The sequence below is a fragment of the Symphalangus syndactylus genome, chromosome 22 (assembly GCF_028878055.3).
Source record: "Symphalangus syndactylus isolate Jambi chromosome 22, NHGRI_mSymSyn1-v2.1_pri, whole genome shotgun sequence".
In the NCBI taxonomy this organism is placed as follows: Eukaryota; Metazoa; Chordata; class Mammalia; order Primates; family Hylobatidae; genus Symphalangus; species Symphalangus syndactylus.
Window position 1 is genome coordinate 31,860,406 of NC_072444.2, and position 15,502 is coordinate 31,875,907.

Consider the following 15,502-nt stretch of genomic DNA (forward strand, 5'->3'; position numbering starts at 1 on the left):
ACATACATACATGCACAAATAAATACACATACAGATAGATCCAACCAGATCTTACAGCTTTTAATTTAAAAAATTTTAGCCATGAAACAGTAAAACAGAATAATATAAACTCACTGGTTTATCTCCACTTTGTATATTTATCCAAATTGTGTTTTTTATGAAAATGAGACAAGCTGAGGTTACCTACTCAGTAAGGGCTGAAGCTTTTTACCAATATTTGTGAATGTCTTTCAGATTTTTCATTTTTCAAGTTTCCAAAGAGTTCTTTTTTAATTTCTCTCTTTTCAGCCTTCAGCTTGCTTTTAAGGGAACTCTGAGTCCCCTGAGGTGCTGAAATGGGAGGATAGGAGGCTTAAAGTTCAAATGGCTGAGGGGCTGAAGCAGGGAAGGAAGGAGTCCAGAGTTAGCAGAGTGTAGAGCCAGCAGGGTTTCAAGTAGATGATGCAACTGATAAGCAAATTTGATTATTCAAGTGATGGAGAAGTTTCCATGGGAAAAGCAGGATTCAGTAGAGAGAACACAGAGTGTAGAGAGAATAGAGTCCCCACAGAGCCAGGCAGGAGGACCACCAGCCCATGAGGCACCTTTCAAAAGAAGCCTAGCCTGGGACTCTAATCCAGCATCAGAGAGTTACACCCATGGCTTAAGAATAAAAATCTGTCCTCACCAGCTTCAATAGATGTTTGTTTGGAAAAATGTTTCAGGAGTCAGACTCACCAATGCATCTCTTATCAGTTAACCAGGAAAGACGATAAAGGCCTTGAAGGCCTGAATCTGGGGTCCTGAGTAAGAGCCCCAGGTGTGGAATAATAAATCTGATTTTATCCTACTTATGGCACTATAACTGTTAAAGAAAAAATTATTCAATGCTACTTGTTAAAGCATGATAAGGAAGACTTTATATTCAAGACCATCACAATAGATGTAGGGACCACTCTGATGGAGTCTTGCAATGCAGGGAAAGAGTGGGCTACACTCCTAATGCAGCTTGGGTAAGTGGGGATTCACAGCCAAGGAGCAGGATGGGGTCCATAGATAGAAAATTATTTATGCCTGTAATCCCAGAACTTTGGGAGGCCGAGGCAGGTGGACCACCTGAGGTCAGGAGTTCAAGACCAGCCTGGCCAGCATGGTGAAACCCCGTCTCTACTAAAAATACAAAAATTAGTTGTGCGTGGTGGCACATACTTGGGAGGCTGAGGCAGAAGAATTGCTTGAACCTGGGAGGCGGGGGTTGCAGTGAGCCGAGATTGTGCCATTGCACTCCAGCCTGGGTGACAGAGTGAGACTCTGTCTCAAAAATAAAAATAAGTAAAAGAAGAAAAAAGAAAATTATTAAAAAGAAACATCAGGGGTGAGGCAGATTCTGACTAAATCCACCTAACAGGATTCTCTCTGAAGGTAGCCCAGGGTGATCAGCTGTAACCTGGGGATGGTGGAGTATGAGGAGTCTGATCAGGTATCGAGGATGGTCAGGATGAGGGTGGTGGTTCTCGGCTAAACTGATTTAGCAGAGTTCTTTGCCAAAACTGGGTTTTCCAAGGAAGTGCACAGATGGGCCTAGGAGAAGGTTCAGGAGCTTGACTAAATTTTGCCTAAGCAGAGAATCTTTGTCAGCACCTGGAAGTGAAGGCTCAAAATTAATTGGCATCTTTGTATATAGAGAGACATAGCCGTATGCTTTGAATGTGCATAGCTAATGTCCTGTCATTGTAAATTAGGACACAAATTGCTTCAGGAATATTGATGGGCCATGAATTCTGGAATTGCCAGAGAAAACTGGAATCACTTCATGAATGGGATTCTGATGGGAAAGGCATAGGCTTACTTTTCTATTTCCCTCACATCTTTCTGAAAGTGTGACTGAAACATTTTCTTGACATTTATGTTTAATATGTACACTGACTCCCAGCATTTGACTCCAAAAGTTTGAAAGCTCTCATCCCTTAAAAATAATGTACACACTTGTGCATTTATGCCCACCTTGACCTATCAAGATGTTGATCTTTAAATTCTCACTATTCATGTATGATTTTTAAAAAGTTAAGACATGAGCCTTATACCAACATAAAATAAACACATACTAAGGATTTTGTTTGATTCTTTAATTACAAAGGAAATTAAGATGATGATAAAGCTGATTTGAATAGCACCGAAGGAGCAGGAATTTTGTTGGCCAACAAAAAAAGTTAAAAACAAAACAAGTTAAGGTGCTATAGGACAATAAAACCATTACCTTTGGGGTTAGAGATACACAACAGAAATCTACAAGTTAATATGTAGCTTCCCTGTAAGTGAGCAAAGTCAATCACAAATATTCCCCTAGAAACCAGAACTATTCAATAGAATTTTCTGTGGTGCTGGAAATGTTCTTTGTCTGTGTTGTGTAATACGGTAGTTACTTGTTCAATAAGTTTATGGGTCACTTGAAATGTGGCCTAGTGTGACTTGGAAAGTGTATTTTAATTATATGAATTTAATTAATTGTTAAATAATTAACTATTTATTTAATTAATTAAGTAATTAAAACTTGATTTTAAATAGCCACATGTGTCTGGTAGCTATACTATTGGACAGAAGAGCATGATAAAATGTCATTGGGAGAACCTGCTAAGCAATACTCCAACATGACATTGAAAAGGTGTGCTGCTCTTCTTTGTGCCTTATTTCCAAGTTTTACTTGTGTTAAATAAAACATTTAAAAGGCCAGGTTTTAGACTAAGCTCCTGCATGAGGCCCCAACAAATCTGACTAAATCAAAATGGAGTCACCCACGCTAAAGTTCCAAGTTGCCAAGCTGAAACTAAAATGTCATCTGACCTTCCAAAAAATTGGGAAAAAGAGATGACAGCCAATTTCCAAACAAGCCAGTTTCAATCTTCAATCAGCGTGAAAATGAAATTCCCTTTGTTTTAATTCTTATAACAAAAGGTAGCCTGAAGTCACTTCATGTGAACCGATCCGTTATTTCTCTATTGTTCTGTCTCCCTGTCCCTGCTTTACAGAGAAAGTAACTTTGAAATGACCCATCTGCTTTTTGTTCTTCCTTTCTGCTTTCTTCATCCCTTTCTGTCTATAAAACCAACACTCTCTGCTCAACTCACTGAACACTTATTCAATTTTATGGAATAACATATTACCTGATTCTAGAATTGCAATAAAGCCAGTTGAGATCTTTAAACTAAATTTGTTGTAATTTTGTCCTTTGATGCTTGATATCATCTATATGGTTTGGCAGTATCCCCACCCAAATCTCATCTTGAATTGTAGCTCCCATAATTCCCATGTGTCATGGGGAGACCCAGTGGGAGGTAATTGAATCATGGGGGGCAGGTCTTTTCCATGCTGTTCTCATGACAGTGAATAAGTCTCACAAGATCTAATGGTTTTATAAAGGGGAGTTCCCCTGCACATGCTCTCTCTTGCCTGCCACCCATGTAAGACATGACTTTGCTCCTCTTTCACCTCCTGCCATGATTGTGAGGCCTCCCCAGCCATGCTGACTTGTGAGTTAATTAAACCTCTTTCCTTTATAAATTATAAATTACCTAGTCTCAGGTATGTCTTTATTAGCAGCATGAGAACAGACTAAACACATTATCTTTGTAAGATATAATTATTTTGGTTTGTTTTTGGCTTAATGGCTGTTGTTTCTCCCCAGCCAAATTTGTGTGACCAGTGCTTGTGGAACTATTTAGCCTTTTACACCTGGACGACCAATTGAGAGCATGTTTTGCACAGAGAAATCAAACAGAGAATCACTAGGATGTAGACAGATCTAAGTTGGTGCAGTGTTTTTTCTATTGTTTACAAGTTCTTCCCAGTGTTTATCTTTCTCCTTCTTCCTCCAGGTAAAGGATAATTTCCTTACTAGAGATGATTATCACATCAAAGTGGCAACTGACAGCCTGACATACAATATATTGTGTTTGTATTTTATTAACTTCAATGGTCTTTGATGTTGAGGAGCTCTCAGTAAAGGCAGTTGAATAAACAAGCTAATTGACTGAGCATATTGATCCACATTGGCAGTTCTGTTTTTAATTGCCAGGTTTTGATGGGCATCTTCAATATATCTGCTCCTGGGAAGTACATGAAACTCAATTGTAGATCAATTGGCAATTGTAGATCAATTTAGTGGCCCTGCCTAAACAGAGAAACGTGAAGTTCAACAACAACAACAAAAACTGAGATGCTTAATTGTGATTTTGAATGAACAGACAGCATCCTTTCCTGAGAAGAATTAAATGTTTCTGCTTTTGTGACTCATCAAATCCAAGTTCTTATGTTGGAGTCTGTCCACAGGAAGGTTTGAATTGGATAACTGGGCTTATTGCCAGTTGATTCTACATATCTATGTTTCTGACAGTATGTTAACATTCCTTTTACGTTGGAATGGTCAATATATTTTTTCCTTTCTTTGGGTAGAGTTAAAAGCAATTGATGGAGCAACTGCCATGTGTCAGATTGTATTCAAGGCTCTGGAGATACACTGGTGAGAAAACCAGGAAAAGTTCTTGCCCTAAGACAGTTTGGATTCATGAATAGGTCCCGAGAGTGACTGTGAAACATGACACTTATGTCAACATGCCAAAGGCCTTTGTCTTCATGCATATGAACATTCCATGGTGTTTCTAGAGCTAATCAGGGAAGACTAAAGACCTTGTGACTTTTTATTCTCTGGTCCTTGGGTGGGCCTAATTATTTCTATCTTTTAGTCCCCTCAACCATATTCAATTCATCAAGAAGCCAAGGGTACCTGTTAGTATGTCATTTATCACACACTAAAGAGGTATCCATAATGAGACTGCTGAATGCATTTTCTGACAAAATTTACTGGAAAGTAGCAATGAGAAATTATATACAGAGAGCTATTAGAGCTTATGAAAGATTAAGCATCTTACCTGCCCCATTCTGCCAGCCCATGATTCCAGGTGATAAATTTACCTCTGCTGGAGGATGTCATGGCTATCATTAACATCTTCAATGTAGATTGGACCATTTTCAAGAGCCACCTCAGCTACAAAAAACAAATACCCTGAGTAGTCAGTTCCAGGCGTAGGAGACCAGAATACACCACTCGCAAAATATTCCACCTTGGCATAGCATTATTCTGAGCTGAAGACAATTGAGAAGAAGCAGACAAAGCTCTCTGCCCTCCCCCTATTTGCCTAAAAGCAGGACATAAATTTATAAAGGTGTCTGCTACTTCCCCCTATCAGTATGAACAAAGGTCAACCACTGAATACAACTTTAGACCCTGTATTAGTCCATCTTCACACTGCTGATAAAGACATACTCAAGACTGGGAAGAAAAAGAGGTTTAATTGGACTTACAGTTCCACATGGCTGGGGAAGTTCTCACAATCATGGCGGAGGGCTAAAGGCAATTCTTATATGGTGGCAGAAAGAAAGAATGAGGAAGAAGCAAAAGCAGAAACCCCTGATAAATCCATCAGATCTCGTGAGACTTATTCACTATCACAAGAATAGCACAAGAAAGACCAGCCCCCATGATTCAATTACCTCCCGCTGGGTCCCTCCCACAACACGTGGGAATCCTGGGAGATACAATTCAAGTTGAGATGTTGGTGGGAACACAGCCAAACCACTTCAGACCCTCGTCAACCTGGAGACAGCACCAGAGGATTCTACCTAACAAGCTTTATTAACCAGGCTTTATCTACCCTCTATTTGCCTTTCCACATTTTGCCACCCCCTAGGCACCCAAAGTCCTATTTCTGGGTCTCATCACTTCTCTAAAAATGTCTTATTCTTGGCCAGGGATGTTATTTAATACAGTGTTAAGCCACTTCTTTGAGAATGACTCATTCCCTGGGTATCTCCCATGTATATATGAATTACATGTGTTAATAAACTTCTGTTTGATTTTCATCTGTCTTTTGTTACAGAGGCCCAGCCAATGAACCTAAGATTGGTGGAAGGAAAAAATTACTTTTTCCCTCCCTACACTGAGAAAGTCCTTTCCTGTGGGAGATGGATAGCAATGTTGAAAGTGTTGAAGTGTGGAAAATAATAACACAGGGTCATGAAACAGTGAAAGTAGCTAAATGCTCATAATTCTTTTGGTCTTGAGGGAGGAAAGTGTCCATTGCAATTGTTGGTTGACTCATAAAATAATTTCAAAATATTTGACACTCCATGTAACCAGCACTCAATCATAAACCAGAATGTTGGTAACATCTTGAAGCTCCTCACTCTTCCCTCCATCACTAGCACTCCCCCATCCACCCACAGGTAAGCACTGTCTTGACTTCTAACATCACAAATTAATTTCACCCTTATTTTTAACTTTTTATAAATGGAATCATGCAATATGTACTCTTTTGTGACTGGTTGCTTTCACTAAACATATTATTTGTAAGGCGTTTCAATATTCTGTGTTGTTGAAGTTTATTTATTCTTACTGAGAATATACCAAAATTATTTTACTGCTGATGGGCCTCTGAGGAAATTTTCTGTTTAATGTAATTGCAGACAATGCTACTGTCTTCTTATTTTTCTCTTCCAGGGGAACATAGGTACATATCTATCTTAGGTATGTGACTAGGCATGGAGTTGTTGCAAAGCAGGGTACATAAGTCAATTCTCATTATTCACAGTGTCTACATCTCCAAGTCACCACAAACACTGAATTAGCAAACACAGCATTTGCTCTTAGGGGAGTTACAGGGTTAGGTTCCTGTGAGCCTCTTGTCAAAACATTTTCATCAACAGATCAATACATAACCTTGTTTTGTGTGCTTCTATTTAAAGACATCTTATTTAATATATACCGTTGATTCATTAACATTGAACCCACCACCAACAGTGCTGTAATCCATACCTGAACAAAGCTTCTCTAACACACATATTTTCTTTGGGAGACACATCACAGCTTTCTTATGCTTCAGACCCCTAGACAGCACATCAGCACTGTGCTTGGGAACATGTTAAACACAAAAATCATTCACGAAGAGCACCCAAAAATAAAAAACGATGACACCAAATAGACCACAAAAAAGACACTTGTTTACAAAATGATAATTGAAACAAAAAGGCAGAGAGTCACCTTGTTTGACCTAAGCTGGGAAGATGCATATCAGGTGACTCAAATTCTTTGCTGTTCTGTGCATATCCATGAATGAAAGTGAAAGTATTGAGTTTTGGAATTACAAAGAAATTTTAGTGAGTTGACAATTTGCAAATAAGAAATCTGTGAATAATGAAGATCAGCTTTATGCTCAGTTTTTGTAGATCCTGAGAGAGTTTCTTAAAATGATTATACATATGTAGTTTTTGAGAAGTGGGTGGATAAAAATAATATATTATTTTAATTTGCATTTTACTAAGGACTATTCTAATTAAGTCAGTATGTTAGAGATCTGATTGTGCCATATTGATACTTGGTTATTTTTTGCCTTTTTCCTTTTAGCCATTGTGGTGGGTGGAGTTGGCAGCCCAATAGAATAAGTTTGTTTGTTTGTTTTATTCTGACATCCAAATTCTGTTTTTGAATATAAGTCTATGTATATTGTATTTTTACTGTATCTCTTTCATTGTTTCATTTCTTTGAAGATGGTGAAATTCACGGTAGTTTGAAGATTAGAGATGATTCAACAAGTGGCATCACTTAGTGCTCTTAAAATTCCTCACTGAGGCATATCCTCTTCCCCTAAGGTGGGATAGGGCCATTAGGAAACGAATCTTCCTAGTGATATGGAGCTAACCTCCTAAACATAAAAGAAGCCAAAACCTTTTGAGTGTATCTACAAGGCTTTCATCAAAAGATATTGATGAAAAGGGGGAAAATGAGAAAGGGAAAATAGCTCAGAGTATTCTCAGATATGTAAGGTGTGCAAAATTTATCGGGCCCACAGACACCTGAGGATGGAACTTCAGTCATGGCCCCTGCACCCCCTGTCCAGGGGCAATTGTTTAAAGGCATTTTGTTTCTCAGTAGCTGCCTCATACATTATATTCACGTTCCTGGAATTTGTTATACAAAGAGCAATATATAGCCAGTCAATAGCTCATGTTATTTAAATTTGAATTCCTGGTAACCAGCTTAGGAACTTCCTCTTCTTTTTCCTTAAAAACTCACTTGTAAGTGCTGCTAATGAGACTGTGTATTCAGGGCAACTTGAATCTATGCTCCCAGGTGTCCATCCTCAAGCTTTGGGCTCAAATAAACTCTATACTTAATCGTATTTTCTGAATCTTGTTATTTAAGATGTATCTAAAAGGTTCACTGTTTTGCCTTAGACAGTTAGGTCTCTTATGCATCATATAAATTAATTTTTGAACATGGTATGAAGTTGGGATTAAAACCCATTTTATACCACATGATGTCAACCTAACCTAGCATTATCTACAAAAAGACTACAGTTTCTGGCTGGACACGGTGGCTCATGCCTGTAATCCCAGCACTTTGGGAGGCCAAAGCAGGCAGATCACGAGGACAGGAGATCGAGACCATCCTGACCAACATGGTGAAACCCCTTCTCTACTAAAAATACAAAAACGAGCTGGGCTATCTACAAAAAGACTGCAGTTTCTGGCTGGGCACAGTGGCTCATGTCTGTAATCCCAGCTACTTGGGAGGCTGAAGCAAGAGAATCGCTTGAACCAGAGAGTCGGAGGTTGCAGTGAGCAGAGATTGCACCACTGCACTCCAGTCTGGTGACAGAGTAAGACTGTCTCAAAAAAAAAAAAAAAAAAAAAAGATTACAGTTACTTTACTTCAATCCCTTGTTCGTTAAAGACATTGAATTAAACCTCTTTCCACAAAGAATATTCCAGTCATAATTGACTTCACTGGTGAATGCTTCCAAATGTTTAAGGAAAAAAAATAACACTACATTTTTACAAACTCTTCCAAACAGTAGAAAATGAGGAAATACTTCTTATTCTTTTTATGAGGCCAGTATGACTTTGATAGAAGATCTGGCAAGAACAGTATATGAAAGGAAAATACAGACTTATTCCTCATGAACATGGGTGGAAAATTTCTAAACTAAATAACACCAGATTGACTTTAGAAATGTATAAAAAAGGAAAATCACTCACTGGGTTTTATTTCATGAATTTAAAATTTTAAGGAATTGATCACTAAAATGTATATTATGTACAGAAATATGAGAAAATATATATCTTCATTTTAATAAATGTAGAAAAGTAAAATTAAACAACCATTTATGAAAAAAAAAGCTCTCAACTGACTACAAACAGAATAAAACTTCTTTATCTGGTAAAAGCTATCTCCTGCAAACATTAAACTTAGTGGTGACGTAGTGAAAGATTTCCCCTAATGTAACAAATGAAACAAACTGGTGCACTTCACTAGACATTGTAGGAGAAAATGCTAAAGTCTGTGAATATAATTATAGATTTATTTAATTCATCTTTTAGTTATTTAAGTTTTTGCTCCAGTGTTTTGAAGCTTTGTTGTTAGGTATATACATATTCAAGATTGTTATATTTTCTTAGTAAATTGCGCTTTTTATAATTACATTATGCCTATATTTATTTCTGGTACTATTTATTCTTCTAATGTCTATTTTGTCTGATATTAATAAAGCCACTCCAGCTTTCTTTTATTTATTAACTGCATGGTACATCATTTTCTATTTTTTTCTTTTTTTTTAAATTATTTTAAACTTTATAAAGATATCATTCACACACCATAAAATTTACCCATTTAAAATCTACAATTCAGTGGGTTTTAGCACATTCACAGAGTTGTGCATCTACCACTATATTCAAATGTAGAACATTTTAATCAATATAGAAGTAAACTCTGTACCCACATCAGACAATCCTTATCTCTCTCATCTTCCCCACCCATGCTTCATATTCCTCACCTCCAGCCACAGGCAATCACTCATATTCCTGTCTCTGTAGATTTGCCTTTTCTGGACACTTTATGTAAATGAAATCATACTGTATGTGACTCTTCGTGACTGGCTTCTTCCACTTACCATAATGTAATGTTTTCAATGTTGATATGTATTGTTGCGTGTATCAGTTCTTCATTTTGTTTAATTGCTGAATAATAGTCCATTGTGTGGATATAATGTATTTAATTTATTCATTAATCTGCTGATGAACATTTGGGTGTTTCCACTTTTTAGCTGTCATAAATAATGCTGCTATAAACTTTTGCATTTCCCTGTGGACATACATTTTCATCTATATTAGGTATACATTTAGGATTGGAATTCCTGGGTCATATGGTAGCTACATGTTTAAGTTTTTAAGGAGCTACCAGACCTTCTTCCAATGTGGCTATACCATTTTACATTCCTACTAGCATTGTATGGTTATTTAGATTTCTTTGTGTCTTCACCAACACATGTTATCTGACTCCTTGATTCTAGCCATTCTAGAGGGTAAGAAAAAGTATCTCATCACGGTTTTGATTTATATTTCCCTGGTAACTATTGATGCCAAGTATCTTTTCATGTGCTTATTGGCTGTTTATTTATCTTCTTTGGAGAAATGTCTTTTTAGACTCTATTTTAAAAGTTAGACTCTTTGTCTTTTAATTATTGAATTGTATAAATTCTTTGTATATTCTAGATATGAGTATCTGTCAAAGAAAAAATTGCAAGTCTGGACATTAGTAAGGAATGTCTTTATTAATATTGCAACAAGAAGGGAGCTATGTCAATAGGAAAGTCTTTCTCACCATAAAATATCAAAACATCTTAGGCAGAAAGGGACACTTTTTATAAACAGAAACAAACAAGTGTAGAAGAAATCTGGTGTGAGGAGTGGAATAAGCCAGTGGGATGACTGGACAGTTAAGCTTGAAATGTTTCTCTCTGTGGCCAGGCAATTCTCAGAAGGGATGTTCTTTGTTGCAGTGATTGTTTTAGCTCAGGAGTAAGTCAAGATCCAGAGGCTCTGGGAAAGAAGAGAAGCCTAATTAAATTTTAATTTAGTCAAGTTAGCGAGCATTATATCCAGATTGGTCAGTGTGGACAAACAAGTGAAGTAATAATTTATGATAAAAAGAATGGGAATCTTGAAGGTCTGTGTCTGGCTTCGTTAGAGGTAAAGAAGGAGGTTATCTTTGAGTTTTGTCTAAATCATATGGGAAAGGGTAATTCTTTGCAATAAGCTATTTCATGGAACACAAAAAGGTGGGGGTATTTCCTAACCACTCTGTTAGGAGCACAGGGCTCACTTCAAATTCAACATTTTCATCTCTTATCAGATATCAGATTTGTAAATTTTTTTCCCACTCTATGGGTTGTTTTTCTCTTCATGGATGGTGTTCTTAAAAGGGTTTTTAACTTGGACAAAGTGCATTTTATCTATTTTTCTTTTGTTTCTTTTGCATTTGTTGACATATGTAAGAAACCATTGCCTAATCTGTGGTGATGAAGACTTACATCTGTTTTCTTCTAAGAGTTTATAATCTTAGCTTTACATTAGGGCTTTGATTTATTTTGAGTTAACTTTTGTATATGGTGTGAAGTAGGGGTATAGCTGCATTCTTTTGCATGTGAGTATCCTGTTATTTCCGCATAATTTGTGGAAAAGTCTACCTTCCATTGATTTGTTTTGGCATCCTTTAAAAAAGCAATTGGCTGAATATGAGAAGTTAAATTTTTGAACTCTCCATTCTGTCCCATTGATCTATATGTCCATTGTTATGGCAGTACCATACTGTCTTGATTACTATAGCTTTGTTGTAAGTTTTGGAATCTGGAAGCATGAGCCCTCCAATGCTGTTCTATTTTTTTCAAGATGTTCTGGCTATTTTGGGTCTCTGAATTTTCATATAAATTTTAGGATTAACATAAAATTTCTGCAAAAAGTCAGCTGAAATTTTGACACGGCTTGCATTAAATCTGTAAATCAATTTGGACACTGTTATTATCTTAACAATATTAAACTTTTTTGTTTTTTGTTTTTTTTTTTTTTTGAGACGGAGTCTTGCTCTGTCGCCCAGGCTGGAGTGCAGTGGCGCAATCTCGGCTCACTGCAAGCTCCGCCTCCCGGGGTCACGCCATTCTCCTGCCTCAGCCTCTCCGAGTAGCTGGGACTACAGGCGCCCACCACCACGCCTGGCTAATTTTTTGTATTTTTTTTAGTAGAGACGGGGTTTCACCGTGGTCTCGATCTCCTGACCTCGTGATTCGCCCGCCTCGGCTTCCCAAAGTGCTGGGATTACAAGCGTGAGCCACCGCGCCCGGCCAACAATATTAAACTTTTTAATACATGAACAAGGGATGTTTTTGTATTTATTTAGATATTTAATTTCTTTCAACAATGTTTCAAAGTTTTAAAAGCGTAAGTTGTACATTTCATTTCATAAATCTATTCTAAAGCATTTTATCCCCTTTCATGCTACTGTAAATGAAATTTTCATTTTTTATATATTAATTGCTACTGCATATAATACAATTAATTTTTGTATATTGATTTTCTTATACCCTGTATCTTTTTGAATTGATTTACTAATTGATACAGTTTTGTTATGTCCCCACCCAAATCTCATCTTGAATTGTAACTCCCATAATTCCCACATGTCATGGAAGGGACCCATTAGGAGGTAATTGAATCATGGGGGCAAGTCTTTTCCATGCTGTTCTTGTGGCAGTGAATAAGTCTCAGGAGATCTGATGGTTTTATAAAGGGGAGTTCCCCTGCACAAGCTCCTTTGCCTGCCACCATGTAAGATGTGACTTTGTTCCTCCTTTGCCTTCCCCATGAGTGTGAGGCCTCCCCAGCCATGTGGACCTGTGAGTCAATTAAACCTCTTTCCTTTATAAATTACCCAGTCTCAGGTATATCTTTATTATCAGTGTGAGAACAGATTAATAAATTAATTCTAATAAATTTTCAGTGTATGTTTCAGGATTTTTTTCTATACAAAGTTCATGTTATCTGCAAAGAAAGAATTTCTTTCTTTCTTTCCATTCTGGGTGCCTTTTGTGTTTTTTCTTCACTAATTGCCCTGGATACCCAATACAGTATAAATATAAATGTCAGCAGTGAACATCCTTGCCTTGTCCTTGATCTTATGGAAAAACATTCAGTCTTTCATTATCAAGTATGTTGCCAATACAAATATTTTTTGTAGGTGCTCTTTATCACATTTAGGAAATTCCTTCCTATTCCTAGTTCATTGAGGGTTTTTGTTCACTTGCTTCTTTTTTAATTATAAAGGGGTGTTGAATTTTGTTCAATAATTTTCTGTGCCCATTGAGTTCATATCGTTTACATACTTAAGTCTATTGAAATGATGTATTACATAAATTTTTAAATGTTAAACCAATCTTTCTTTACCGTGTTAATTTTCACCTACTTGTAAATTTCCAATATTCTTTCTGTTATCAATTCTTAATTACATCCTGTTGTGATTAGAGAACATACTTGGTTTGGTTTCCATCCTTTTAAATATACTGATGCTTGTTTTATGGCCAAGTGTATGGTCTATTCTATAGAATCCTGTACTCTTCAGAAAAATGTGTATTTTGCTCTTACTGGGTGGAGTGTTTGTAATGTCATTAGGTCTGCTGGGTATACAGTGCTGTTCAAGTCTTCGGTTTCTTTGCTGATCTGCTAGTTATTCCATTCATTATTGAAAGTGGAGTATTGAAGTCTTCAACTGTTTTCATTGACTTGTTTATTTTCCCTTAAATTCTTTTTTAAAAATTTTTATTTATTTTATTTTAGAGATGGAGGTCTCACTGTGTTGCCCAGGCTGGTCTCAGACTCTTGGGCTCAAGTGATCCTCTCGCTTGAGCCTCCCAGAATGTTCAGATTACAGGAGTGAACCACCATGCCTGGCTTTTCTCCCTTAAATTCTGTCATTACTTTATACATTTTGTGGCTCAGTTGCCAGGACAATATATGTTTATAATTATTATATTTTCCTGAAGGATTTATCATTTTAACTTTATAGAATGTCCCTCTATATATCTAGAACTGTTTTCTTATTTTAAAGTCTATTTTTCTGATGTTAGTATAGCCACTCCAGCTTTCTTATCATTGCTGTATGCATATATATATATTATTTTCCACATTTTTTCTTTTAATCTATCTGTATCTTTGATATATACATGTCTTATTTAGGCAACATATAGTTGGATCTTTATTTTAATTCAGCCTGAAAGCTCTGTCTATTGATTGCATAGTTCTATTCATTTAAATTTAATGTCATTATTGGTGTAGTTGAATGTGTGCTTGCCATTGAACATTTTATTTTCTGCTTCATATCTTTTTGTTGCTGTATTCCTCATTTAGCACATTTTTGCGTTAAGTGAATATTTTCTTTTTTATTTTAGAGACAGAGTCTTATTTTCTAGCACATAATTTTACTTCCTTTAATGTTTTCTCTATGTTTTTTTGAGAGTATTTTGTGGCTACTCTGTGGGTTACCATATACATTTCAACTTTTACTAACTTAATTCCAGTGAGATAAAAAGTTTTTACTTTAATGTAACTCTAATCTCTCTTTCCTTTTTTGTGCTATTATTATTTCTATGTTTGTTGCAAACCCTGTAATACATTGTTATAATTATTACTTTATGTAATTGCATGCCTACTAATAGAAGCTGAGTAAAGGACAGCAAGCATATATTTGTAGAGTTTGTTATATTAGCCTTCTAATTTATTATTTCTAGTTCTTTTCATTTTCCATAGTAGAACTTTACCCTCTGGTACTAATTTCTTACTCCAATACAAATTTTTTCCTGCCTGTATCCTTTGTGCAGTTATTGTCAAATATATCAAATTTCTATATTTTGTAGGTCTAGCAATACAATTATTTACATAGAGTCTTATACAATTGCTTTTAAATTAGTTTAGAGATGGAATGCTAATTTATACCTTTTTTTTGTAATTACATAAGTACTTAGACTATTGCTTTTTTTCTTAAATTCTAGTATATTTGAATTACTGTCTGCAGTTATGTGCTTTCAACCTAGAAAATTTCCTTTAGTGCTTACAAGAAACACTATAGTGGGACTGCTAACAACAAATTCTTGTTTTGTTTGTTTGTTTAAAAATCTTGGAATGTATTAATTTCTTTCATTTTTGAAGGATAGTTTTGCTGGATATAGAATTCTTGGTTGAATGGTTGTTTTTCTTTCAATATTTTTAATATGTCATGCCAACACCTGTGGCCTCCATGGTTTCTGATGAGAAATGATGAATTGTTAATCTTGTTAAGAATAACTTGTGTGTGATGAGTTGTTTCTGTCTTGCCAGTTTCTAGATTATCTCTTTATCTTTGCCTTTTGATAGTTTAAGTACCATGTGTTTCAGCATAGACCTCTTTGTGTTTATCTTACTTGGAATTTGTTGAGCTTCTTAAATGTGTATTCTAACTTTTAAAAAATCATATCTGACAAGTTTCTTTCTATGATTTATTTAAATATTATTTCTGCATCTTTCTTTATCTTCTCTACTTGTGGAACTCTCATTATATATAGTTAGTACACTTTATGGAGTCCCGCATTTTTCTGAGGCTCTGTTTGTTTTT